Here is a 25,799-nt window from a genome sequence, read left to right as displayed (position 1 = left end):
TCATCCTCATACCAAAGCCTGGCAGAGGCGCAACAAAAAAGGAAATCTTAGACGAATATCCCTGATGAACATAGAAGCAAAAATCCTCAATAAAATACTGGCAAACCGAATGCAGCAGCACATCAAAAAGCTTATCCACCATGATCAAGTTGGCTTTATCCCTGGGATGCAAGGCCGGTTCAACATACTCAAATCAATAAACGTAATCCATCATATAAACAGAACCAAAGACAAAAACCACATGATTATCTCAATAGATGCATAAAAGGCCTTTGACAAAATTCAGCAGCCCTTCAAGCTAAAAACTCTCAATAAACCAGGTATTGATGGGGTGTATCTCAAAATAATGAGTTCTTTATGACAAACCCACAGCCAATATCATACTGAATGGGCAAAAACTGGAAATATTCCCTTTGAAAACTGGCACAAGACACGGATGCCCTTTCTCACCACCCCTATTTAATATGGTGTTGGAAGTTCTGGCCAGGGCAATCAGGCAGGAGAAAGAAATAAAGGGTATTCCATTAGGAAAAGAAGGAGTCAAATTGTCCCTGTTTGCAGATGACATGATTGTATATTTAGAAAACCCCATCGTCTCAGCCCAAAATCTCCTTAAGCTGATAAGCAACTTTAGCAAAGTCTCAGGATACAAAATCAATGTGCAAAAATCACAAGCATTCCTATACACCAATAACAGACAAACAGAGAGCCAAATCATGAGTGAATTCCCCTTCACAATTGCTTCAGAGAATAAAATCCCTAGGAATCCAACTTACAAGGGATGTGAAGGACCTCTTCAAGGATAACTACAAACCACTGCTCAACAAAATAAAAGAGGACACAAGTAAATGGAAGAACATTTCATGCTCATGGATAGGAAGAATCAATATTGTGAAAATGGCCATGCTGCCCAAGGTAATTTATAGATTCAATGCCATCTCCATCAAGCTACCAATGACTTTCTTCACAGAATTGGAAAAAACTACTTTAAAGTTCATATGGAACAAAAAATGAGCCCACATTGCCAAGAGAATCCTAAGGCAAAAGAACAAAGCTGGAGGCATCACACTACCTGACCTCAAACTATACTACAAGGCTACAGTAACCAAAACAGCATGGTACTGGTACCAAAACAGAGATATAGACCAATGGAACAGAACAGAGCCCTCAGAAATAATACCACACATCTACAGCCATCTGATCTTTGACAAACCTGATGAAAACAAGAAATAGGGATAGGATTCCCTATTTAATAAATGGTGCTGGGAAAACTGGCTAGCCATATGTAGAAAGCTGAAACTGGATCCCTTCCTTACACCTTGTACAAAAATTAATTCAAGATGTTTTAAAGACTTAAATGTTAGACCTAAAACCATAAAAACCCTAGAAAAAAACCTAGGCAATACAATTCAGGACATAGGCATGGGCAAAGACTTCATGTCTAAAACACCAAAAGAAACAGCAACAAAAGCCAAAAATGACAAATGGGATCTAATTAAGGTACAGAGCTCTGCACAGCAAAAGAAACTACCATCAGAGTGAACAGGCAACCTCCAGGATGGAAAAAATTTTTTGCAATCTACCCATCTGACAAATGGCTAATACCAGGAATCTGCAAATAACTTAAACAAATTTACAAGAAAAAAATCAAACAACCCCATCAAAACGTGAGTGAAGGATATGAACAGACACTTCTCAAAAGAAGACATTTATGCAGCCAACAGACACATGAAAAAATGCTCATCATCACTGGTCATTAGAGAAATGCAAATCAAAACCACAATAAGATACCATCTCATACCAGTTAGAATGGCAATCATTAAAAAGTCAGGAAACAACAGGTGCTGGAGAGGATATGGAGAAACAGGAACACTTTTACACTGTTGGTGGAAGTGTAAACTAGTTCAACCATTGTGGAAGACAGTGTGGCAATTCCTCAAGGATCTAGAACTAGAAGTACCATTTGACCTAGTGATCCCATTACTGGGTATATTCCCAAAGGATTAAAAATCATGCTACTATGAAGACACATGCACATGTATGTTTATTGCAGCAGTGTTCACAATAGCAAAGACTTGGAGCCAACCCAAATGTCCATCAATGATAGACTGGATTAAGAAAATGTGGCACATGTACACCATGGAATACTATGCAGCCATAAAAAGGGATGAGTTCATGTCCTTTGTTGGGACATAGATGAAGCTGGAAATCATCATTCTGAGCAAACTATCACAAGGACAGAAAACGAAACATGGCATATTCTTACTCATAGTTGGGAATTGAACAATGAGAACACTTGGACACAGGGTGGGGAACATCACACACCGGGGCCTGTAATGGGGTGGGAGGCTGGAGGATGGATAGCATTAGGAGAAATACCTAATGTAAATGATGAGTTAATGGGTGCAGCACACCAACTTGGCACATGTATACATATGTAACTAACCTGCACGTTGTGCTCATGTACCCTATAAAGTGTAATAATAAAAAAAGATAAAGGTCTTGACATTTAAAAAAAAAGAAGCGACGAGATGATGGTGAAGGTGAACCTTGCAGCAGCAGACCATTCACATAAACTTACGGGGAAAAATTTTATCTTCTTTTGGCCTAATTGAAGAGGTCTGAAAATTAACAGCAGAAACAAGAGCCAGCAGCAGAAGAAGATCAATTGGTTCAGATTACATAATTTTTCTGTCTGAAAAACCAAAGGTGAGCAAACCATCCACTTGATGAGCGCCAAAACTGCTGTACGTAAGTCAGCTACAGACAAGAACAGAACGTTCTGTGACAAATTAAACAAGTAGGAAGGAAAAGAAAAGAAAAGATCCTAAAGCATTTATTTGAAGAGTTGTAATAGGAAATCAAACATGGCTTTACCAGTGGCATTCGAAGGGACAAACGTAATCAAAGCAATGGCTACCAAGAGGTGGAAGTGGTCTAGTCTAAGTAAATGCGACAAAAGCATATCATGTCAACAGTGTTTTTTGGATGCTCAAGGTATTTTGGTTGTTAACTTTCTGTAAGGTCAAAGCATGGTAACAACCACTTATAAGAGAGTTTGGAGTTTGGAGAGATTTAGTCAAATCTTTAGCAGAAAAATGGATGAGATTGGATGCCTAGTGATTTTCCATCAAAAGTCTGGTAAAATTGTCCTTATTTCATAAGAGGAATGAGCAGGAGCATTGTTGTGATGGACAAGGACCCTCTGCTGAAGCTTTTCTGGGCATTTATCTGCTAAAGTTTTGGCTGTCTCTGAATTGTCTCAGAAGTTGATGTTATCATTCTAAGTGATGTAACTTAGAAATGGAAAACCAAACATCATATGTACTCAGTCATAAATGGGAGCCAATCTATGAGGATGCAAAGGCATAAGAATGACACAATGGACTTAGGGAACTCAGAGGGAAATGCTGAGAAGGAGGTGATGAATAAAAGACTACAAATTGGGTGCAGTGTCTACCCCTCAGGTGGTGGGCACACCAAAATCTCACAAATCAGCACTAAAGAACTTATTCAAGTAACCAAACACCACCTGTTCCCCAAACTATGGAAGTAAAAAAGAAAAGAAAAAAAAGAAAATCACTGGGCATCCAACTCACAGTACTGATGCAGTATCTTTGGACTTCTTTTCTTTTACTAATATTAAAATATCTTTAATGTGTATGCTGTTTTCTTCAGTTATCAATGTGAAAAGACAGCCTTTATATGGGGAAATTCCCAGGACCCTCAATTCTTTATAGATAGGCTAAATTACTTGTGTCATTACTTGCAAACCTTCTTGAATGTGGTGGAGCTTATATTAAGAAATAAAGTTTATATAATGTCTAATTTCATATTGTAATTGCATTCTTCCACAAACTTTTTGAAATCCCTTGTATTTCAAACCCATCTGGAAGAGCAGGATCAGATTCTAATGTGTACAACACAGGATCCTCTCATCCAACTGATCAAGTGGCCTGTCTTTAGGATTTCCAGTCACATCCCCACACACAATACCTCTAAGAAGGTATCCTGAAGTTATCGCTATCCCTGGCCAAAAACTGAATGATGGCACAAGACTTATTCAAGGCCTGAAATGATAAGTGGCAGCTGTTAATACTGACTAACCTATACTTTCCATGAAAAAGATGAAATGATGGGCAGGAACTACTTGATATAACAGAAAAGTCAGCAGATTAAAAGAGAGCGACCAACACAAACTCAGTTAAAAGACTTTGGAAAGACAGTATATTGATCCAAATTAAAAAAAAAATGAAAGGAGTAAAAAGAATTATAGATGCTTACTTAGAAGATAAGATTTCAAAAATTCCCCAAATTTATTTAAAAAGAAGCCAGATATAAGATGAAAAATAAACACAGAGAAGATTATTTAGAACACAAAATGTCAGCAAATACATTTTAGAAAGAGAGTGGTGAGAAATTAGTTTCAGAATATTGCAAAAATGAAAAACATTTCTGTGTGGAAGGACAATCTGGGAGACAAATAGCACAGGTACTAAGAAATAGATCAATGCAATACCCTTGAGGCTTTTATGTGGGTTCCAGGCTGTCTTATTGGAATATAAAATTGTGGCCACTCATTATAAGTGGGAGTGATTAAAAATTTTTCCTAGAAGAACTGAATGTGGTGACTCATGCCTGTTATCCCAGGACTTTGGGAGGGTGAGGTGAGTGGATCCCTTGAGGCCAGGAGTTCAAGACCAGCCTGAGCAACAAATTTTGGCTCCATCTCTTCAAAAAAATTTTAAAATAAATTAAAAAAATGGGCATGGTGGGTGTCATGAACCTGTAATTCAAGCAACTCAAGAGGCTGAAGTAGGGGGAATCCCCTGAGCATAGGAGTTCAAGGATGCTCTAAGCCATGATCACAACACCACACTCCAGCCTAGGTGACAGAGCGAGAGCCTGTATATATATATATATATATATATATATATATATATATATATATATATATATATATATATGTGTGTGTGTGTGTGTGTGTGTGTGTGTGTGTATATATGCTCACATACATATGTGTGTATATATATATGCTCACATATATATGTGTGTGTATATATACGCTCACATATATGTGTGTGTATATATACGCTCACATATATGTGTGTGTATATATATATGCTCACATATATATGTGTGTGTATATATATATGCTCACATATATATGTGTGTGTATATATATATGCTCACATATATATGTGTGTGTATATATATATGCTCACATATATATGTGTGTGTATATATATATGCTCACATATATATGTGTGTGTATATATATATGCTCACATATATATGTGTGTGTATATATATATATATGCTCACAAATATATGTGTGTGTATATATATATATGCTCACATATATATGTGTGTGTATATATATAAAATCCTGTAAGACGTAAAGCCCAAACTGAATCTGATCAAACATTCTAATAAAGGGACAAAGAGGCAGAGCAAGGAAAAATTCTTAAAGACATGTAATAGGATGGCTCATTCAAGAGTTTGTATTCATTCTGTTCATTTCTAGAAACCTCTGGTAGTTTTGGTGTCCAACTTTGTTTTAACTTCTCCATGAATTTTAATAATAGAATATGTTAAGACACCTGTATTCTACAACACCAAGACTTTTCTGACTAGAGCCAGATCCAAAGAATATTGGACAATCTGTGTGGGTCTGACCAGGCTGAGGGCCAACCTTCTGTCAGCCATGAATGGCCAGGTTTGTGTTGTCTGCACACAGCTCAAAGTTCCAAAGAAATAATCTCTATATAATCAAATATTTAGTGAAATATGATAGGCATAGGTATACAAAACTCCACAGCCAAACTCTTGTTCCTTAGAATATGATTGTGTTTAGAAAACAGCCCTAAGAAGAGGTGATCAAGCTAAAATGAGGGAGTTTCAGTGCAACTAAATCCAGTAAGATGAGTGTCCTTAGAAGAAGTGGAAATTCCTTCTAAGAACTGGAAATGTGTACACAGAGAGACACAAGAAGTATGTAGGCACAGACGCAGCCCCATGGGAGAACCCAGCAAGAAGGCAGATATCTAGATGCCAAGCAGACAGGGCCCAGAAGAACTGAACCTGCTGACACCTTCCTCATGGAACTTGAGAATCCAGAAGTGTTGAAAAGTAATTTCTGTTGCTTAAGAATATTAGTCTGTGATATTTTGTTTGGACAGCTATTGTAAAGAAATTCAGGGGAGAGCAGGTTTTAGGAGGTAGAAATCAAGAGTCCTGCTTGGCACATGGTAAGTTTACATTATTTTAAATGGCAAGTGGATTGCTGAGGTCCTTGACTCATGGACAAGTGCCTAAGCTTTTGTTGCAGTCTTGCTCCTTGCTTTGACCCCATCCTAAATCAGTGACACTGTCTCCTTCAGTTCTTTGGTAACCTCTGTTTTGGTTGTCTCTGGTAGCTTGATATGTGAAATTTACTCCTTCCTGATACACTAATCTCTTTCACTCATTTCTGACATAGGAGAAGGTCAGGGTGTGAGCTGAGTGATATTTGGAAGCATCACCTCTTGCCTTGCTGTACTCAGCAAAAAGAAGTGCTTGAGTTGAATTGAACTTTGAGCAAATGGGGTGCAAAAGATGAAAAGTTAGGAAGATGTTGTGGATAAGACCCTTGGGACCCACTCAGTGCACTTTTCTGTTGTTTTTTAATTTTGTAAGTGTGTATTATGTGAAATACTTATATTCTTATAAGAGCCAAGGAGAATCATCCACGTAGAAGCTCCAAGTAAAATAATGTCAGCGGTACTAACCCATCTGCCAGTGGAGCCAATGGGTGGATCATGATGTAGCCTGAGTGCCTCCACCCTTCAATGTCCAAAGTTCGCCTTGTTGAACTTTTTGTGTATTGTAAACAGAGAAAAATGCCTATTGAGGCATAAAATAGAAAATTACTCAATATACTTTTATAAACCATAAACAATTGACTAATTCTTAATGAAGGGTATAATCAAAATATGACAACCTTGAAACAACTTGGATATGGAAATGATCAGACTTTAAAGCAGCTCTTATAGCCATCTTTTTTGAGGTAAATGTGAGCATGCTCAAAATAAATGGGAAAGAACTTCTCAGCAGAAGAAGGAACTATAGAAAATAATAAAATAGAAATTTCAGAACTGACATATATAATGTCTAAAATTTGAAAAAAGACCTTATAGACTGTGAAAATTTTTCAGAAAGTAAATGATTGAGGTGTGTGAAGACAGAAAAACTAAATTAGCCAAGTCAAATCCAAGAAGAGACATCTTAGAAGAAGTCAACCTGTTAACACCTTCCTCATGGACTGTGAACCTCCAGAACTGTGAGAAAATCAATTTCTGTTGTTCAAATTACACAGTGTGTGGTATTTTTTTTAGGGCAGACATAACAAACTACATCAGGGGAGAGCAGTTTTGGATGCAGACATCAAGACTCTGTTTTGGGACATGTTATGTTTGCATCCATATTAGAAGGCAAGTGGATTGCTGAGAGCTTCAACTGACCAAAAGGTGCCTGAGCTCCTGCTGCAGACCTGCTCCCCGCTTTGACCCCATCCTCACTGACTGACAGGGCCTCTTTCAGCTCTTCTGTCATCTCTGTTTTATTGGTGTGTGGAGAGTTCATAGCTAATATTTATTCTTCCCTAATACACGACTCTCTTTCACTCATTGCTGACATTGGACAATGTCAGGGAAAGGGCCTGAGCTGAGTGATATTTGAAGGCAATGTCTGCTGTCTTCCTGTACTCACCAAGCCAAGGGGGAGTCTTTTTTTCACCAGGACTACCACTTCTACAGCAAACTATGCAATGAGGCAAGTCTGTGAGGCACTCCCCTCTGTGCCTTCCCTCTGATCTTCCTTTCCTACTTGAAGGTCTACCATAAGTCATTAAGCAGTACCATTCATTTCCAGTTTCCCTGTGCAATTAGTGTGTGTAGAAAGCAATGACAGTCATCCCAATATCATTAGGGCACCTGCTAGGCCAAGCAACTACTTTATGCCCACCCAAAGCACATAAACCCAAACTACAACTGTTTTATTATTGCATAGACAAAGCAGAATTACTAACTGGTAATATATTTCCTCTTTAGCAAACATCCCTAATATTCCAGAAGGGGTAGGGGAGGAAAACAACAATCTGCCTGATCACCAGCCAATGGCAGAGTAATCTGTAACAAACCTCATTGTATGAGGGAGGCTTCCAATAATATAAGGCATCTTCAAAATGTTAGTGGAAAATACATATTTTTTTAAAAATTATGCATGGATATAAATATTTTTTGTACCAAAACACATTTGTACTAACTTTTTACAACATGTCTGAACAGGATCTTGTTCAGTCACTAATATGTTTGAGAAAGCAGTTTGAAAACAGCCTCTATCAGAGCAGTAAATATTCTACTAAAATTTTAGAAGGAACAAATATCAAGTTTATGGTGAAGCTTGGGTGAAGAAATGGCGACATCACTAATGCATTAGGACATATGTGTGCACAAGTAAATCAGCCCTTCACAAATGGATAACTCACTTTAAGAACTGATGAGATAATGGTGAAGTTAAACCTTGCAGCATCAGACCATACACAGCAACTTATGGGCAAAACTTTTTTCTTCTTTTGGCCTAATTGAAGAGGCCTGACAATTAAAAACAGGAATAAGAGCTAGCACAAGAAGATCAATTGGTTCAGGTTACATAACTTTTTCTGATTGAAAAATTAAACTTGAGCAAACTATCCACTTGATGAGGGCCAAAACTACTGTACCTAAGGCAGCTACAGACAAGAACAGAACGTTCAATGAAAAATTAAGCAAGTAGGAAGGAGAAGAAAAGAAAAGATCCTAAGCATGTCTTTGAGGAGTTCTAACAGGAAATCAAAAGTGGCTTTACCAGTGCCACTCGAAGGGAAAAACACAGTCAAAGCAATGGCTACGAAGAGGTGGAAGGTCTAGTCTAAGTAAATGTGACAAAAGCAAATATCATGCCACATTGTTCTTGGATGCTCAAGGTATTTTGGTTGTTAACTTTCGGGAGGGACCAAGAATGATAACACCGACTTATGAAAGAGTTTGGTATTTGGAGAAAGTTAGCCAAAACTTTAGCAGATATACGGATGAAATTGAATGTCTAGTGATTTCCATCAAAAATCTGGCAAATTGCCCGTTTCATGAAAGGAATGAGCGGAAGCATTATTGTGATGGACAAGGAGTCTGCTAAGGCCTTTCTGGGCATTTATCTGCTAAAGTTTTGCCTAACTTTCTCCAATCTTTTGATGTTATCATTCTAAGTGAAGAAACTTAGGACTGGAAAACCAAACATCATATGTTCTCACTCATAAATTGGAGCTAAACTATGAGGATGCAAAGGCATAAGAATGACACAATAGACTTTGGGAACTCAGGGGGAAAGAGTCGGAAAGAGGTGAGGGATAAAAGACTATAAATTGGGTGCAGTGTATACTGCCCAGATGGTGGGTGCAACAAAATCTCACAAATCACCACTCAAGAACTTATATACATAACCAAACACCACCTGTTCCCTAACCTATGTAAATAAAACAGAAAAGAAAAAAAAGAAAATCACTAGGCATCCAATTTACAGTACTGATGCAGTACCTTTGAACTTCTTTTTTTCTAATATTAAAATATCTTTAAAGTGTACTCTGTTTTCTTCAGTTAATAATGTGAAAAGACTGCATTTATATGGTGAAATTCCCAGGGCCCTCAATTCTTTGTAGATAGGCTAAATTTCTTGTGTCATTACTTGAAACACTTCTTGAATGTGATGGAGATAATGTTAAGAAATAAAGTTTATATTGTCTACTTTCATATTGTAATTACATTCTTCCACAAATTTTTTGAAATCCCCTTGTATTCTCAAACCCTTCTGGAAGAGCAGGAACAGATTCTTATGTGTACAACACAGGATCCTCTCATCCAACTGATCAAGTGGCCTGTCTTTAGGATGTCCAGTCACATCCCCACACACAATACCTCTAACAAGGTCATCTCAAGTTGTCACTATCCTTGAACAAAAACTGAATGACAGTACAAGACTTATTCAAGGCCTGAAATGATAAGTGGCAGCTGTTGATACTGACTCACCTATACCTTCCATGAAAAGGGTGAAAGAATGGGCAGGAACTGCTTGATATAACAGAAAAGTCAGCAGATGAAAAGAGAGCTACTAACACAAACTCAGTAAGAAGACCTTGGAAACACAGTATGTTGATCCAAATTTAAAAAAAAAATGAAAAGAAAGGAGTAAGAAGAATTGTAGATGCTCACTTAGAAGATTAGATTTAAAAAATTTTCCCAAATTTAATTTAAAAAGAAGCCAGATATAAGATGAAAAATAAACACAGGGAAATTTGATTTAGAACACAAAATGTCAACAAATACATTTTAGAAAGAGAGTCTGGAGAAATTCGTTTCAGAATATTGCAAAAATGAAAAAAATTTCTGTGTGGAAGAACAATCTGGGAGACAGATAGCACAGGTACTAAGAAATAGATCAATGCAATACTCTTGAGGCTTTTATGTGGGTACCAGACTATCTTATTGGAATATATAATTGTGGCAACTCATTATAAGTGGGAGTTACTAAAAACATTTCCTGGAAGAATGACTGAACATGGTGACTCATGCCTGTTATCCTGGGACTTTGGAAGAGTGAGGTGGGAGGATCCCTTGAGGCCATGAGTTCAAGACCAGCCTGAGCAACAAAGTGAGGCTCCATCTCTTCAAAAAAAAAATTAAAATAAAAAAATGGGCATTGTGGGTGTCATGAACCTGTAATTCAAGCCACTCAAGAGTCTGAAGCTGGGGAATCCCCTGAGCACAGGAGTTCAAGGATGCTGTGAACCATGATCACGATACCACACTCCAGCCTGGGTGACAGAGCAAGCGTCTGTATACAAAAAAAAAAAAATCCTAAAAGATGTAAAGCCCAAACTAAATCTGATCAAACATTCTAACAAAGGGTAGAGCAAGGAAAAAATTTTAAAGACATGAAATAGGATGTCTCATTAAAGAACTGTGTGTTCATTCTGTTCATTTCTAGAACCCCTTGGTAGATTTTGTGGCCAACTTTGTTTTAACCTCCCCATGAGTACTAATAATGGAACGCATGAAGACACCTGTATCCTACAACACCAAGACTTTGCTGACTAAAGCCAGACCCAAAGAATATCACACAATCTGTGTGGGCCTGAGCAGGGTGAAGGCCAACCTTCTGTCAGCCATGAATGGCCAGGTTTGTGTTGTCTTCACACTGCTCAAAGTTCCAAAGAAATGTCTCTATATAATCAAACATTTAGCGAAATATGATAGGCATGGGTATACAAAAATCCATAGCCAACCTCTTGTTCCTTAGAATATCATTGTGTTTAAAAAACAGCCCTAAGAAGAGGTGATCAAGCTAAAATGAGGGAGTTTCAGTGGAACTAAAATAATAAGATTGCTGCCCTTATAAGAAGTGGAAATTCCTTATAAGAACTGGAAACTTGCACAAGGAGAGACACAAGAATTATGTATGTATAGAAGCAGCTCCATGGGAAACAGAGCAAGAAGGCAGATATGTAGATGGCAAGCAGGCAGGGCCCAGAAGAACTGAACATGCTGACACCTTCATCGTGGAACTTGAGCATCCAGAAGTGCTGAAAAGGAATTTCTGTTGTTGAAGAATACTTAGTCTGTGATATTTTGTTTTGACAGCCATAATGAAGAAAGCCAGGGGAGAGCAGGTTTTAGGAGGTAGAAATCAAGAGTCTTGCTTGGCACATAGTAAGTTTACATTTATTTTAAATGGCAAGTGGGTTGCTGAAGTCCTTGACTCATGGACAAGTGCCTAAGTTCTTGTGGCAGTCCTTCTCCTTGCTTTGACCTCATCCTAAGTGACACTGTCTCCTTCAGTTCTTTGGTAACCTCTGTTTTGGTTGTCTCTGGTAGCTTGAACCTGATATTTACTCCTTCCTGATACGCTAATCTCTTTCACGCATTTCTGACATAGGAGAAGGCCAGGAATAAAGCATGAGCTGAGTGATATTTGGAAGCATCACGTCTTGTCTTCCTATACTCTGCAGATGAGGAGTAGCCTGCCTCTAACCAGGACTACAGCTTCCCCAGTGACTCCCACAAGTAGGCACATTTGCCTGGCACTCCCCTCTGCTTCTTCTCTCTTGCATTTCTTCCCTACCTGACAGGCCACCATAAGCTACCTAGGACAGACTGCACAACGCCAGCTTCTCTTTCCAAATAATGTTTGGTGAAACCAGAGAAAATCACTCAATAACATCAGAACACCCGTTAGGCCCAAGCACTCTGTGTCTCTCTTGAAGCATGTAAATCTCAGTTACAAATGTTACACTTTCCATGTAGCTGGAGAATATTTGGTCACTGGTATTATATTCAATCTTCAGAAAACATTCTTAGTTATTCTAATAGAAAAACAAGAAACCAATTTGCCTAGTCAGCTGGAAAAGTCTAAGTTACCTCTAGTAGACCTTCTTGTGTTAGGATGCCTTCCTATATGCAGTGGTTGTTAAAATGTTGATGAAAAATGTATGTTCTATTAAGAAATACCTTGAATGGGCCAGGTGCACTGGCTCAAGCCTGTAATCCTAGCACTTTGGGAGGCTGAGGTGGGTGGAACATGAGGTCAGGAGATTGAGATCATCCTTGAAATCCCATCTCTACTAAAAATACAAAAAATTAGCCAGGCCTGGTTGTGGGCACCTGTAGTCCCAGCTACTCAGGAAGCAGAGGCAGGAGAATGGTGTGAACCCAGGAGGCGGAGCTTGCAGTGAGCAGAGACCTTGCCACTGCACTCCAGTCTGGGCGACAGAGAGAGACTCCATCTCAAAATAAAAAAAAAAAAGAAAAGAAATATCATGAATGGATTCCAAGTTTTTTTGGCCCCAAATGAAATCAGAATGTTTCGCTATAACATGTCTGAACAGGAGCTAGTTTGAGGCATCAAGAAAAATAAGGTAGCAGTTTCAAAATAGTCCCTAGAAAAGCAACATGAATTCTCCTAAAATTAGAGTTCAAACATCAAATTTATGGTGAAGCTTGCGTGGAAGAAGATGAAATCATTGATGGTGTCCAAAAAGTTGTCCTACTTGGCACATGGTAAGTTGACATTGGTTGAAGAAGTCAGCAGTTCACAAATTCAATGAGGAGTTCCTCATTTCAAGAAGGAATGAGGCAATGTTGAACCTAAAACCTACAGTGACAGATGTCCCATGTCATGTTGCAAGGTATACATTCATCTTCTTTATACCCTAAGAGAAGATGTGTGACGATTAGCAACACACACAATAGCTAACACTGCAGACTTCTCAGTTGGTTCAGTTTACATCATTCTAATTGAATGATTAAATTTTAGTAAACTTTTCAGTTAATGGATACCCAACCTGTCTCACCAACATGAAGCACAGAGAAGAGCAGAACTTTCCCTAAAAATCTAAATATGAGCAATGAAGACTGTAAGCACATCTTTGATGAGATATAATAGGAGACAACACGTGACTTTACCAGTAAAACCCAGAAAACAAATACAATCAAAGCAATGGCTACCAGGAGGTGGAAAAGTCCAGTCAAAGCAACAGTGGATGAGGAGAGCACAAAGGTCATGGCAAGAGTTTATTGGAAAGCTCAAGTCATTTTGCTGGTTGACTTTCTGGAGAATGACAGTATCTGCTTATTCTGAGAATATTTTGAGAAAGCCAAAGCTTTAGTAGATGAATCCCTGGGAAAGTGTCAGCAGAGACCTTCAGCATGACCTTGCTCCTGCTGGTTTCTCTTATCAAACAGGGAAATTATATGAGAGTTCTGATGGAAAGACATTAGGCTTGCATATTACAACCCTAATTTGGTTCTTTTGGATTTCTTTTTGTTTTGTAATCTTATAACGTTTGTAAAAGGCAACCATTTTTCTTCAGTTAATCATGTAAAAAATACATATCAATAGCTGGAATGTTGACCAAAATGTATGACAAGTGGTCAATAAATCTTCTCATTTTATATAACTCATTAACAAGTAGGATTGGGAAATGCTTGTAAACTGAGTACCAGGTGGTAGAATTGAAACAAACTTCCCATGTAACACTTTTAGTTTTTCCTCCATTCCAAAGATAACAGGAGGTAAAGGGTTAAAGATCCCCCAAAGCTGTTCCACACATTTGGGGAGTCTTAAAATTCAGGTGTTTATTCAGTTGAGTCTTAGGCTGTGGCTGCAAACTGGACCTGTCCTCATGAGCTACCACCATATTCTCTCTTGTCCCCAAGAGTGGACGCGGCTAAGCAAACATGATGCCTGGGTGAGAAGGGTACAAAATGGGGGCAGAGTTCCAGAGTCTTGCTTAGTAAGTCTGTCATAGAATCCCTCCCAAGGAAAACCAAAGAGCACGTATAAAGAAAGAATACAAAAATCTGTGGCCTTCCCTGGTGTTCCAGTCATGGACTCTTCAGAATAAACAACAGTGGTATGTCCTATAAATCAGGGAAGGAGTGTTTTCATTTAAAGAGAAAACCTCTGGGGAAATAAATGACTCTTCCTATTAAAAATCAAAGAACCTCCATGCGTTGGTAATTGCCACAGTCAGCACCATCTCTGGTTACACAAGTGTGGAGACAGATGGGCCCAGGACACTAGCAGAAATGCCCAAATGGATCAGGGTCATGAAACTGCCCTTGCTTTTATAGTCAAACATGCGAATTGTCCTTACCCCACTGTAAGATGTAAAGGAAAGACCACATTGCTAACATTGACCATTCCTTCCATGCTTAGACACAGAAACACTGCAAATACTAAGCGAAGGCACCATTCTGCAGGGAGTGTGTTCTTCAAAGGAAAAACTAGTGGAAGAGCAAGAATCTAAAGGCATACCTCATTTCAAGTGGTCCCTCAGTCACCACTAAAGTACATTCTTTAGATTCCACCAGGTACAATCTGCGATCCCACAGTACATTTATAGCAGTGCTGGAAGATAGCCATTATTTGTAGACATAAGAATCAGATTATTTAGAAATTTGCTTCTATAGCATTTCCCAAGTCTTCTTCTCTGAAAAAAATTCAGATATCCCTCAAACAATTGGAGTTTTTTTAGGGAGGAGGTGGTCTTGAAATCTTATAATCCCCATGGGTAAGTGCAAGACATAAAAATACATACAGGCTTGAGTAAAGGAGTTGGTACAAAGAAGACCACTGCTAGTTCATGAAGCTTTTACATCTCTTTTTATTCTGTTCACTCTAAACAGGGTCTTGGAAAGGGCCTGTGCACATGAAGGACCCCAAAGTTCAAGCTTCAGAAGCTTTGTAGATCATCCCAATCTGACAAAAGCCATATGTCAATCTTGTTGGGATGACCAGTTAAATAAGCCTTTAATTGCTGAACAAAAATGCATATGGGCATGTTTCAATCAAGAAAATGTGAATATAGACCAAAGTTTAGCTAAAAAATAAGGTTAGTAAAAATGTAAGATAAATTCGAACTCTTCATGTATCATGTCACAAACTTCTGTTTCTGACTATGTCTGTTTACTAAAAGGCACAAAAGGTTTTTTTTATAATATGGAGAGATTTGCTTTGGCAGTTCTAAAGATGGATAAGTAATAGACTTGAAACAACATACATTTGTTATTAAAAAATTACATTTGTTAGACTATTAGAGTGTAAAAATGTATTCATCATTTAAAATTGTTGCTAGATGTTTACTCAATAACGTTGTAAAAAATAAACATGTGATTATCAACTCATGGTCCTGTTACATTTAATGCAGCCAGGGAAGAAAAGACAGCAGCAGATTCTTCTGATAAAATGAGGAACACAGGTAATAGCAATCTGCCTTGTAGATTCACTTGAATACACTTAAATAGAAAGAGACATAAACAGAAAGATCATCTGTAGAACCTGCTATAAACTGTGATAAGGAATTTGTCTCTATACTCAGGGTACTGGAATGCACAGTGCATTGAACACATGGATTGATTTCTGCTCTTTCCCAATGTCCTAATAAAATTAAAATAAAGAAGCACAGAGGAAATTAATACCCAAGGATGAAGAGAATGAAAGAAGAGATGACAATAAACAATAAATGTAAACAAAACTGTGGAATTGGAATGACAAATAGAAAAATAACAGAGTTTGTGAATCAGCAAAGCTGAAATCAGACATGAAGAGGGGACCGTGGTGCAATTTTCACCAGAACACCTGGAAAACTAGTCCTATTTGAATATTGCATTTCACTGTGCTGAAATTTACATGTACATACGTTTTAGTGCATAGTCTGCATCAAAGTTTGATCAATCCTCTTCAACTGAATCCCGTGCATTTCTTGCTATTTGTTCCTAGGTATTTTATATTGCTCTCATGAATGAGGTCATTCTCTCATTTCTCTCTCTCTCTCTGTCCTTGCATTGTTTTATGCTGTTATCTATGAAGTGTATGTCTTAGGGAAGTCACTCAATCACATTCAGATTTTATTTCTACCTTTGAAAAGTGAACATGAATGCAAAAAATCCTCAAAGAGCTATTGTAAGTACTAGAAGAGCTAAGGCATCTGAAACATCACTATGCAAGGTAGATAGGAATAATCCATAAATCTTTAGCTATGTAGCCATGCATGTGTAGAAATACATGATTAGATAGCAATTGGGTCACTGAAACAAACTTGGTTATTGAATATTGTTTAGAGACGATTTTGTATCCGATCTTTTTCTTTATTATTATTACACTTTAAGTTTTAGGGTACATGTGCACAATGTGCAGGTTTGTTACATATGTATACATGTGCCATGTTGATGTGCTGCACCCATTAACTCATCATTTAGCATCAGGTATATCTCCTAATGCTATCCCTCCCCCCTCTCCCCACCCCAAAACATGCCCAGGTGTGTGATGTTCCCCTTCCTGTGTCCATGTGTTCTCATTGTTCAGTTCTCACCTATGCGTGAGAACATGTGGTGTTTGGTTTTTTGTCCTTGTGATAGTTTGCTGAGAATGATGGTTTCCAGATTCATCCATGTCCCTACAAAGGACATGAACTCATCCTTTTTTATGGCTGCATAGTACTCCATCGTGTATATGTGCCACATTTTCTTAATCCAGTCTATCATTGTTGGACATTTAGGTTGGTTCCAAGTCTTTGCTATTGTGAATAGTGCCACAATAAGCATACATGTGCATGTGTCTTTATAGCAGCATGATTTATAGTGCTTTGGGTTTATACCCAGTAATGGGATGGCTGGGTCAAATGGTATTTCTAGTTCTAGATCCCTGAGGAATCACCACACTGACTTCCACAATGGTTGAACTAGTTTACAGTCCCATCAACAGTGTAAAAGTGTTCCTATTTCTCCACATCCTCTCCAGCACCTGTTGTTTCCTGACTTTTTAATGATTGCCATTCTAACTGGTGTGAGATGGTATCTCATTGTGGTTTTGATTTGCATTTCTCTGATGGCCAGTGATGGTGAGCATTTTTTCATGTGTTTTTTGGCTGCATAAATGTCTTCTTTTGAGAAGTGTCTGTTCATATCCTTCACCCAGTTTTTGATGGGGTTGTTTGTCTTTTTCTTGTAAATTTGTTTGACTTCATTGTAGATTCTGGATATTAGCCCTTTGTCAGATGAGTAGGTTGCAAAAATTTTCTCCCATTTTGTAGGTTGCCTGTTCACTCTGATGGTAGTTTCTTTTGCTGTGCAGAAGCTCTTGAGTTTAATTAGATCCCATTTGTCAATTTTGGCTTTTGTTGCCATTGCTTTTGGTGTTTTAGACATGAAGTCCTTGCCCATGCCTATGTCCTGAATGGTATTCCCTAGGTTTTCTTCTAGTTTTTTTATGGCTTTAGGTCTAATATTTAAGTCTTTAATCCATCTTGAATTAATTTTTGTATAAGGTGTAAGGAAAGGATCCAGTTTCAGCTTTCTACATATGGCTAGCCTGTTTTCCCAGCACCATTTATTAAATAGGGAATCCTTTCCCCATTGCTTGTTTCTCTCAGGTTTGTCAAAGATCAGATAGTTGTAGATATGCGGCATTATTTCTGAGGGCTCTGTTCTGTTCCATTGGTCTATATCTCTGTTTTGGTACCAGTACCATGCTGTTTTGGTTACTGTAGCCTTGTAGTATAGTTTGAAGTCAGGTAGCCTGATGCCTCTAGCTTTGTTCTTTTGGTTTAGGATTGACTTGGCAATGTGGTCTCTTTTTTGGTTCCATATGAACTTTAAAGTAGTTTTTTCCAGTTCTGTGAAGTCGTTGTTAGCTTGATGGGGATGGCATTGAATCTATAAATTACCTTGGGCAGTATGGCCATTTTCACGATATTGATTCTTCCTACCCATGAGCATGGAATGTTCTTCCATTTGTTCGTATCCTCTTTTATTTCATTGAGCAGTGGTTTGTAGTTCTCCTTGAAGAGGACCTTCACATCCCTTGTAAGTTGGATTCCTAGGTATTTTATTCTCTTTGAAGCAATTGCAAATGGGAGTTCACTCATGATTTGGCTCTCTGTTTGTCTGTTATTGGTGTATAAGAATGCTTGTGATTTTTGTACATTGATTTTGAATCCTGAGACTTTGCTGAAGTTGCTTATCAGCTTGAGGAGATTTTGGGCTGAGACGATGGGGATTTCTAGATATACAATCATGTCATCTGCAAACAGGGACAGTTTGACTTCCTGTTTTCCTAGTTGAATGCCCTTTATTTCCTTCTCCTGCCTGATTGCCCTGGCCAGAACTTCCAACACTCTGTTCAATAGGAGTGGTGAGAGAGGGCATCCTTGTCTTCTGCCCGTTTTCAAAGGGAATGCTTCCAGTTTTTGCCCATTCAGTATGATATTGGCTGTGGGCGTGTCATAGATAGCTCTTATTATTTTGAGATATGTCCCATCATTACCTAATTTATTGAGAGATTTAGCATGGAGGAAGTTGTTGAACTTTCTCAAAGGCTTTTTCTGCATCTATTGAGATAATCATGTGGTTTTTGCCTTTGGTTCTGTTTATATGCTGGATTACATTTATTGATTTGTGTATGTTGAACCAGCCTTGCATCCCAGGGATGACACCCACTTGATCATGGTGGATAAGCTTTTTGATGTGCTGCTGGATTTGGTTTGCCAGTATTTTATTGAGGATTTTTGCATCAATGTTCATCAAGGATATATTGGTCTAAAATTCTTTTTTTTGGTTGTGTCTCTGCCAGGCTTTGGTATCAGGATGATGCTGGCCTCATAAAATGAGTTAGGGAGGATTCCCTCTTTTTCTATTGATTGGAATAGTTTCAGAAGGAATGGTACCAGCTCCTCTTTGCACCTCTGGTAGAATTTGGCTGTGAATCTATCTGGTCCTGGACTTTTTTTGGTTGGTAAGCTATTGATTATTGCCTCAATTTTGGAGCCTGTTATTGGTCTATTCAGAGATTCAACTTCTTACTGGTTTAGTCTTGGGAAGATGTATGTGTCGAGGAATTTATCCATTTCTTCTAGATTTTCCAGTTTATTTGCATAGAGCTGTTTATAGTACTCTCTGATGGTAGTTTGTATTTCTGTGGGATCAGTGGTGATATCCCCTTTGTCATTTTTATTGCATCTATTTGATTCTTCTCTGTTTTCTTCTTTATTAGTCTTGCTAGCGGTCTATCAATTTTGTTGATATTTTCACAAAACCAGCTCCTGGATTTATTAATTTTTTTGAAGAGCTTTTTGTGTCTGTATTTCCTTCAGTTCTGCTCTGATGTTAGTTATTTCTTGCCTTCTGCTAGCCGTTTGAATATGTTTGCTCTTTCTTTTCCAGTTCTTTTACTTGTGACGTTAGAGTGTCAATTTTAGATCTTTCCTGCTTTCTCCTGTGGGCAGTTAGTGCTATAAATTTCCCTCTACACACTGCTTTGAATGTGTCCCAGAGATTCTGGTATGTTGTGTCTTTGCTCTCAGTGGTTTCAAAGAACATCTTTATTTCTGCCTTCATTTCATTATGTACCCAGTAGTCATTCAGGAGCAGGTTGTTCAGTTTCCATGTAGTTGAGCAGTTTTGAGTGAGTTTCTTAATCCTGAGTTCTCGTTTGATTGCACTGTGGTCTGAGAGGCAGTTTGTTATAATTTCTGTTCTTTTACATTTGCTGAGGAGTGCTTTACTTCCAACTATGTGGTCAATTTTGGAGTAGGTGTGGTGTGGTGCTGAAAAGAATGTATATTCTGTTGATTTGGGGTGGAGAGTTCTGTACATGTCTATTAGGTCTGCTTGGTGCAGAGCTGAGTTCAATTCCTGGATATCCTTGTGAACTTTCTGTCTCGTTGATCTGTCTAATGTTGACAGTGGGGTGTTAAAGTGTCCCATTATTATTGTGTGGGAGTCTAAGTCCCTTTGTAGGTCATTAAGGACTTGCTTCATGAATCTGAGTGCTTCTGTATTGGGTGCATATATATTTAGGATAGTTAGCTCTTCTTGTTGAATTGATCCCTTTACCATTATATAATGACCTTCTTTGTCTCTTTTGATCTTTGTTGGTTTAAAGTCTGTTTTATCAGAGACTAGGATTGCAACCCCTGCCTTTTTTTGTTTTCCATTTTCATGGTAGATCTTCCTCCATCCTTTTATTTTGAGCCTATGTGTGTCTCTGCATGTGAGATCAGTTTCCTGAATACAGCACACTGATGGGTCTTGACTCTTTATCCAATTTGCCAGTCTGTGTCTTTTAATTGGAGCATTTAGGTCATTTAACTTTTTAGTTAATATTGTTATGTGTGAATTTGATCCTGTCATTATGATGTTAGCTGGTTATTTTGCTTGTTAGTTGATGCAGTTTCTTCCTAGCCTTGATGGTCTTTACAATTTGGCAGTTTTTGCAGTGACTGGTACCGGTTGTTCCTTTCCATGTTTAGTGCTTCCTTCAGGAGCTCTTTTAGGGCAGGCCTGGTGGTGACAAAATCTCTCAGCATTTGCTTGTCTGTAAAGTATTTTATTTCTCCTTCACTTATGAAGCTTAGTTTGGCTGGATATGAAGTGCTGTGTTGAAATTCTTTTCTTTAAGAATGTTAAATATTGGTCCCCACTCTCTTCTGGCTTGTAGAGTTTCTGCCAAGAGATCAGCTGTTAGTCAGATGGGCTTCCCTTTGTGGGTAACCTGACCTTTCTCTCTGGCTGCCGTTAACATTTTTTCCTTCATTTCAACTTTGGTGAATCTGACAATTATGTGTCTTGGAGTTGCTCTTCTTGAGGAGTATCTTCGTGGTGTTCTCTGTATTTCCTGAATTTGAATGTTGGCCTGCCTTGCTAGATTGGGGAAGTTCTTCTGGATGATATCCTGCAGAGTGTTTTCCAACTTGGTTCCATTCTCCCTGTCACTTTCAGGTACACCAATCAGATGTAGATTTAGTCTTTTCACATAGTCCCATATTTCTTGGAGGCTTTGTTTGTTTCTTTTTATTCTTTTTTCTCTAAACTTCTCTTCTCACTTCATTTCATTCATTTCATCTTCCATCACTGATACCCTTTCTTCCAGTTGATTGCATTGGCTACTGAGGCTTCTGCATTCATCACGTAGCTCTCGTGCCTTGGTTTTCAGCTCCATCAGGTCCTTTAAGGAGTTCTCTTTATTGGTTATTGTAGTTATCCATTCATCTAATTTTTTTTCAAAGCTTTTAACTTGTTTGCCATCGGTTCGAATTTCCTCCTGTAGCTCGGAGTAGTTTGATCATCTGAAGCCTTCTTCTCTCAACTTGTCAAAGTCATTGTCCGTCCAGCTTTGTTCCATTGCTGGTGAGGAGCTGCGTTCCTTTGGAGGAGGAGAGGCACTCTGATTTTTAGAGTTTCCAGTTTTCCCGCTCTGTTTTTTTCCCATCTTTGTGGTTTTATCTACCTTTGGTCTTTGATGTTGGTGACATACAGATGGGTTTTTGGTGAGGATGTCCTTTCTGCTTGTTAGTTTTCCTTGTAACAGACAGGACCCTCAGCTGCAGGTCTGTTGGAGTTTGCTAGAGGTCCACTCCAGACCCTGTTTGCCTGGGTATCAGCAGTGGTGGCTGGAAAACAGGAGATATTGGTGAACCACAAATGCTGCTGTCTGATCATTCCTCTGGAAGTTTTGTCTCAGAGGAGTACCTGGCCGTGTGAGGTGTCAGTTGGCCCCTACTGGGGGATGCCTCCCAGTTAGGCTACTCGGGGGTCAGGGACCCACTTGAGGAGGCAGTCTACCTGTTCTCAGATCTCAAGCTGCGTGCTGGGAGAACCACTACTCTCTTCAAAGCTCAGTTGGAAATGCAGAAATCACCCATCTTCTGTGTCGCTCATGCTGGGAGCTGTAGACCGGAGCTGTTCCTATTCGGCCATCTTGGCTCCTCCTCCAATCATTTTTTAAATGAATGTTCTATCTCTGTCTCACAGCATGGGCTTCCTCACAGCATGTGGCAAGTTCCATAAAGAATAATTTGGAATTGCATGGCATTTCTATGATCTAGACTCAAAAGTCACAAAGTATCACTTCTGATATAATCTACTGGTCATGGCAGTAACGAAGTTCTACCCCAATTAAAGGGGGTAAAAAGACCTCACCCCTTCCAGAGAGGATGTCAAGGTACCATTGTAAGAAGAAAACATTAGATGAATGATTCTGTCATGATCATATTTGAAAAACAATTTCCAAGATGATAAATATGCTCACATGTGGACTTCAAAATCAATGAAATAAACAATAATTTGTGGTTCTTAAGCAGAAGAGACAACATCTTTTGTAACAGATAGGTACAGGTTTATCTGTTTAATAAGTGAGTCATTGATTAATCACTTTAATGAAATTCCTGTTTTAAATGTATCAGCTTACAGATTTGGTACATCATCAGAAAAGTATGAGGGTGATATACATTGCTTTGTATTTCTTATGAGATAGGTTGTGATTGTACTTCTCTATGAACTGCTAGGAAGTGTAACTGAAAGGTGAAGAATACACTCTGACATTGTGATAACAGTGGTGAGCTGAGGCTGCAGACCTTGACCTTAGGCTGATGACCAATGCCTTCTGTGGCCCCAACCACTCAGGACAGTACACCAGCTCTGGGGCCAGGACACAGGAGATATCTTCATGCAGAAAACTGAAAGCTGTGTAAGTGGTATACAATTTATCCTTTCTTAGAGAACTCTCTGAACAGACTCCCTCCTGGATTTCTAGAATTTTAGAATCATTGTGATTAGAAGGATCAAATTTAGTCAATTTAAAAGGGCATACACATATTTTGCGAATGCCAATATGTCACCCAAGAAAAATGCGTGTACCATGGATTAAGGAAGTACATACAGGATCTTTATTGGCAGGGTTTTGTAATTAGAAAAAAAAGAATTAATTCCTCTGAGTGTCTTTATATAAATCCAAGGGGTAAAACAGAATGCTGGAAGATGTTTAAATGTGATTATGATTTTAAACAAACATGTTTACTCAGGAAAATATATTTTTCCTCACCTCAGCTGTTAATGTCTCAGGAAAACATAACCTTGAAAATACTGTAAGAGAAACTTGTTTTTATTCTCTGAATCTCCCTTCCTTTCACATTCTTGTAAAGAAATGAATGAAGACCAAGTAACCAGTGGAGCACAATAGGCAAGAACTCAGCTGTGAGAACTGACTGCCTTCCATTCCACTTAGTACCTGTATATGAACCTAGGCACACATCTAAGTCACCTCATCTACAAAATTAAGATAATAATAATAATCACACCTCCCTAATATGATGGTCCTGAAGATTGAATATCATATAGTAAATGCTGAAGAAATGTTTTCTATTATAATCAGCCTTTGCTAGGATAAATGGAAAGAATATAAATATGCTCAAATAGTTGTGAAATATATATATTACAGAGCATCAACATCAAATAAAAATATAAAGATGACCATCCTACCAGTGTAACCGAAGTTTTTAGAAAAGTCAACACAAATCTGAATTCTCACACACAACTGTATTATCAGAATGGTTGGTTTACGCAATGAACACAGTAAGTTGAGGAAGATTTGGCTTTCTGTTCCATTCACAGAGCTTCCAAGTCTTCAAAAAGAGAGAGATGTGGAAGTGTGAGAGAGCTGAGGCATGAAGTTTGGATCTTATTACAAGTGCAGAAGAAAATCCTAAGAGCATTTGAAGCACAAAAGTGTTATGATCTAATTCCTACTTTTCAATGATCACCCTGACTGATATGAGGGGAATGGATATGGGATGTGCTGGGGTAGGAATGTTACCAAGAGCACTGAGGATATTAAAGTCCTTCAGGAGAGAGCATCATGGCCTGAACTATCACCTTCTAGTAAAGTTTACGCAAATGGTTGTATTTGGGATGAGTGTTGAAAGTGGAGGCAACTTGATTTGCTAAAGGGCAGTGCCTGAAGGGAGTGAGGAGTTTTGAACCACTGAACACTTGACTTAGAAAAGGCTGGGAGCTGTTATGAGAGCTGAATTGTGTTTCCTAAAATTTCATATGTTGAAGACTGTTCCTTCAGGACCTCAGAATATGAACATGGATATTAGAAGGCAAGTGGAGTGCTGAGGGCTTCCACTCACGTCTAGGTGCCCAAGTTCCTGCTGCAGTCCTGCTTCTCTCTTCCACCCACCCTCACTCACAGAGAGTGTCCCTTTCCGCATTTCCATCATCTCTTTTTTGTTTTGTCTGGTGAGTGCATAGCTGATATTTATGCTTTCCTGAAAAACTTTACTCATTGCTGACATTGGAGAAGGTCAGGAAAGGGCCTGAAATGAGTGATCTTTAGGGGCATTTTCATTCTCTTCCTGTACCTTCCTGCCAAGGGGAAGTCTGTCTTGCATCAGGCCTGCAGCAACCTCAGTTGGTGACAATATCAGGCAATGTCAGCCTGGCCTCTGCTGCTCCTTTTCTCTGACATTCCTTTGTTACCTGATGGTCTAACTTAAGCCACCTAAGCAGGATTGCTCATCTCCAGTTGTATTCCCATTTCAAGTACGTGTATATTTTTGTCAGGGAAAATACCAATCTTCGTGGTTCCCTTGCAAGGCCAAAGTTATCTGTAGCAAAGCCTTTTGTATTAGGAAGTCTGCTTGTACTGTTACCTGCAACTCTTCAGAAGGGCCACCCAGATTCTCATCTGCAAAGCCCAGGATCTACTCAACCACAATGTTCAAGAGGCCTGTCTTTAGGATTTACTGTCACATACTCTCTCTACCTCCATCATACCTCCAACCAAGCTGTTCTCAAATTAATACCAGCCATGCACAAAATGTGAACAATTACACAAGACACACGGAAGGTCTAAGTGGTAAATGGCAGCTGTTGATACTGACTAACCTGTATATTCCATGAACTGATGAGCAGGGATTTATCAGATATAACAGAAGAATCAGTAGCTGAAAGAAGTGCTAACAATGCAGGGCTCTGATAGGGCTTTTTGGAAACACAACATTTATTATGAAATTCCACAGACAAGAATGAAACAAAGATGATAAGTACTATATCCTAATACTTAGAAGATTAAATAAAGGAAATCTCACCAAATTCATGGGGAAAAAAGCGAGATACATAAAGAAAAATACACATAATGGGCTTGACTCAGAAAATAAAATATGAACAAAGAAGAACCAGAAAGAAGGTGGGGAGGAATGCATATCAGAATATTATAGAAAAAATACTCTTTGTGGAAGAATAATCTGAGAAAACAGGTAACACAAATACTGACTAAACCAAGAATACCAATATAATGCAATTTAGGCTTTAACGAGGGTATCTGATTATCCTATTTGAATGTAGAATTGTAGCCACTTAATTATAAGTGGTAGGAATTCAATACAATTA

The 25,799-nt window shown here is 38.5% G+C and overlaps 1 protein-coding gene across 3 annotated transcripts in view; it reads right to left on the bottom strand.

The window, feature by feature from the left end:
• SMIM10L1 (small integral membrane protein 10 like 1) overlaps positions 1 to 25,799 on the bottom strand; it is a 251,598-nt gene that overhangs the window by 84,894 nt on the left and 140,905 nt on the right. The gene's annotated exons all lie outside the window — the stretch shown is intronic.

Source organism: Gorilla gorilla, chromosome 10 (genome assembly GCF_029281585.2).
Source record: "Gorilla gorilla gorilla isolate KB3781 chromosome 10, NHGRI_mGorGor1-v2.1_pri, whole genome shotgun sequence".
NCBI classification, from domain to species: domain Eukaryota; kingdom Metazoa; phylum Chordata; class Mammalia; order Primates; family Hominidae; genus Gorilla; species Gorilla gorilla.
Note: the sequence above shows the minus strand (reverse complement) of the source record. Positions and strands in the feature narration are given on the sequence as shown.